We start from the raw sequence: 4,356 nt of genomic DNA, 5'->3' as shown, positions 1-4,356 counted from the left end.
TATAAAAATTATTTAGACAATTATTTCTCATTGATGATTTTGTTCCTAACCAGAAAGTGCTGCTCAGATGTAAGACTTCAAATCTCAGTCTCTAATACTGTAGTGCCCACCTGTAGCTAAGGGAAACAGAGAACCCAGCTATTATTCTAAAATTATGGATAAATTTGTTTTCTCCCCCTATCTAGAAGCCTTTGAGAGGGAACTGACACTGATTCTAACCACTCCAACAGCTAGCAAAAGACCTGAAAGCAAATCCTGAGTCCATTGCTCTAGAGTCCAGCTTTGGAAGACAAAAGAAAAGGAGGAGGAACCCAATAGAGGGATGCTTTTGGAAGCCCATATCAAGAAATTCCAATGGACTTTCTTATGAACATTTGAAAATTGCTCTGTTCTTTTTTCTAGTTCCTTGTCTAGAACTTGTAATGTTAATTACTCTTGCCTTTACTTCTCCTTCACATCTCCTATTCATGATCCAAGGACTTTCTTTTCCTCTTAGAGATAAGAGTTATGCAATTTGGGAGTCTTTTAGATAGACCCACTGAAGGGATACTTCAATTGCCTCACCATGCATCCCTGTTCAGCATGGAAGAAGGCAGAGTAGTCTGATATTCCCTATTGGCAATTTGGGTAACCCCTTCAGAGGATAGCGTGATAAGGAGGTTGGAATTGGCTAGGCAGTCAGGGTAAAAATACCCCAAAGAAAAGGAGCCAGTTTCTGGGCTAAAAGTCAAAGTGTCCTTGGTCCTGTTAGCAATGTACTCTGTTCCAAAGGCCAAAGCTGTCAAAAGTATGTAGGAGCTTGTTTATAATCCTTAAAAGATTTTAGGATTACCTCTTCAGAGGGGGGAGTGTTATAATAGCCAAAAGGCCCATAAAAATAAATAAAGAAGTAAAAAAAAATGTGATGGGGAGATATGGGAGGCTTTGGAGGGGAGGAAGTGAGCATGGATTTGATCAAAACACCTTATATGCATGAATGAAATTTTCAATAAAGTTTTTTTTTTAATTAAAAAGCCTGCCCTCAGTGGTACACTTCCTGTAGCAAGACCACAACTCCTAAAACCTCCCAAAATAGCACCACTGAGAACAAATGTCCAAAAAGATGAAGCCTATGGAGGACATTCTTATTCAAACTACCACATTCTTTTCCATGGCCTTTAGACTCATGACCGTATAAAATGCAAGATACATTTAGTCCACCTTCAAAAGTCCCGGTAGTCTTTACCAGCCTCAGTACTATTCAAACCCCCAGAGTCCAAAGTCTCTTTTGAAGCTCAAGACAATTTCTTAATGCTAAACCCTGTAAAATCAAAAGATAAATTACATACTTCAAACATACAATAGAACCAAATATACACTTCCTTTCCAAAATGGAGGAATGGGGGCATATGAAGGAAATACCAGACCAAAACAAGATTGAAAACCAACAGTGCAAATACCAAGTCCTATAGCTCCAAGGTCAACTTCTGGGACTTTCCTTCCAAAGGGCTTCAATGACTCAGCACCTCCACCTTTGCTGCATTCTCTCCTCTCCCCCTCTCTCTCTCTCTCTCTCTCTCTCTTTCTCTCTCTCTCTCTCTCTCTCTCTCTCTCTCTCTCTCTCTCGCTCTGGTACCACTTCCTGTATGCAGCTCTCATTGGCAGATGTCTCATGGCTCTATCATCTCCGATGCCTTGTCTTCTTAGCAACCAGATTTTACCTTCACAGCTTCACAAACTGTCCTGTCAGGGCCTTCTTTATGTGGGGAAACCACTGCTGCACACTACATTTTTTAAAGCCCCACTTGATCTATTTTACTGTAGAACATTTATAGCTATGCCATCATTTCTATGCTGGACTGTCTTGAAATTCCTTTCACCAAAGACATTAGTTTCAACTTAACCTCAGTCACCCTTGTAGGCTGTGGAAAAACCTCAGCCACAGTCCTTGCCAACATACCTCAATTGCTGCTGTCAATGAAATAAATAGCTTTCACCTCAAAGGAATAAAAGAGACGGTTTATTCTGAAGCCAAATACAAGTGACCATGGCCTGGGAACACAGTTTTATATTTCCCCAAATGCCCTGCTCCAGCATGGAAGTAGTTTTATGGGGTTTTTATAGTAGCAGAACAAAGGAAAGTCATAACTCCAAATACATTGCCAAACACATTCAGTAGGCAAGTCACAGCAAAATGGAGTGTTTCTACTATAGGTCTCCAATGCTAACTGATGTCATTCTTAGTTTTTTGGTTGGTGAAATCTCCTGGTCTGCTAAAAACTTACAAGTGTTTGTTTGTTTATTTGTTTGTTTTATGTCTGTTACTTACAGGATATTAGGCCAGAAGCAGGGATGGGCAAGGAAATTGTTATTTAGGGGATAAAGTTAACTGAGATAAGTGGTAATTAGGCTCTGGACCTGCAGCATTTCAGACTCCACAATGTTCAATGTAAGGTTTTCTTTACTGCTTTAAGTCTGTATTTCCCTCTAGAACTGCATTGTTTTCAGTGATATTTTCTCCCAGGCTCCTACTGGAATGGCCCATTAAGCTCTGCTGACAGCAATCAACTGCTGTTCCAAACTTCCAAAGTTTTCCACATTCCTCCATAAACCTACATGGTGAAGTTCTTCAAGGCCGCAGCCCACTCTCTGGTACCAAAGTCTTATTAGTTACTTTTCTGTTGCTGTGATAAAATACCCATTGTGACCAAGGGAACTTATAGGATGAAGAATTTATTTGAGCCTAAGTTTCCAGAGGAATTAGAATTCATCCTGGCAGGAAGGCATGATGGCAAAAGGTGACCAGAGCAAGAACAAGAGTAGAAGACAGAGGTTCACATCTTCCATCAGGTATAGGAAGCAGAGAGCAAATGGAAATCCATCAAGCCCCCAGCGATTTCCTTCTTCTAGGTATGGCCATCCTTCCTAAAGCATCCCAAAATAGCACCACTAACTGGGAACAAATGTCCAAGTATTTGGAGCCTAAGGAGGACATTCTCATTCAAACCACCACAGCACTCTATTGCTTCTCACTGACTAGGTCTGTCCTGGGTAATAGTAGTGTAGTCTTCAGTATTTGGCCCCTCAACCAGCAGTATTCTCATCTGCCGGAAACTTGTTAGAAATGCAAAGTCTTGAGCTCTGCTATAGAACTATGGAATCAGAAACTAATGTCTGCTTCAGAAATGTGTGTTTTGAAAACCCTTCATATTGATCCCAATAGATACTCAAGTCTGACAATCTCTACTATAAGTATACTTATGTTAATACTTACAATTAATTCTGGAGCTTAATCAATCATATAACATCTCTATGCTTCCCCAAGTCACTGTGGTAGTTTTCACAATAACCTTATCATTACCTGACATGGTATTAAACATTCACCCTTACCTGGCTTTGGTTTCCCACAATATGTTAGCAAGGTGGACTTCATTTTGGTGTTTCATTTTTCACTGCCTTATTCATTTCATTCATATAGAAAAATGCTTTTACAAAGCTTGTGTTTCACATGTATACATTTGTCAAAAAACTGAAGACTAGACGGGTGGGTATATTCTACTGAATTCACAGCAATATTATAAAGTGATAGGATAAATCAAACAAAAATTTCTTGGAAGAATCAATCTAAGACAAAGGGTTCTTAAATAAACAATACTATTACAACTAGCAAGGTAATCTCATGTTAAGAGTTCATGGGATTGTACATTGAATCTCTAATGTTATTCACTGTGTCAATTATTTTACTGGTTGTCTTAGCATCAGTTGTCAACTTGATACACCTGGGTAGAGAGACCCTCAACTGAGAAACTATCTCCCTTGGACTAGTCTCTGGTTGTATCTATGGGACATTTTCTCAGTCATTGAGTGATGTGGAAAGGTGGATGATGCCATCTAAGGACAGGGGTCCTGTATTATATAAGAAAGCAGATTGAGCACTGGCCAGGGGAACAAGTCAGTAAACAGCACTCTTTCACGGTCTGCACTTCAGCTCCTACCTCCAGGTTGCAGCTCTGAGTTCCTACCTTGGCCTTGCTCAGTGATGAACTGTGACCTTAATTGTGAATAGATGGTAAATTATAAAATTGAATGGTACAATGAATTTTTTGGAGTGTTAGGACCCTGAAAATGCTAGAAAAGTACTCTATCCTGACCTATATCCCCAGGACTTTATCCTATTTTTAGATGAATTTTTCAACAAATAGCATGCCATGTGTCTGTCTAGAAATAAAATATAATATCATAATAGTAATATTATCACTAAAATGGAAGTCTACTTTTTATTCTCAATGTTCTTATCTTACGTTCATGTAAAACAGAAAAATGTTATAAGGGTAATAAATTTGGCTAAAATAAATTAATAATTATAATTAATAATAC

Source organism: Nannospalax galili, unplaced genomic scaffold, assembly GCF_000622305.1.
Source record: "Nannospalax galili isolate Female #2095 unplaced genomic scaffold, S.galili_v1.0 scaffold257, whole genome shotgun sequence".
In the NCBI taxonomy this organism is placed as follows: Eukaryota; Metazoa; Chordata; class Mammalia; order Rodentia; family Spalacidae; genus Nannospalax; species Nannospalax galili.
The sequence above is the reverse complement of the archived record's forward strand: the minus strand, read 5'-3'. Positions refer to the sequence as shown.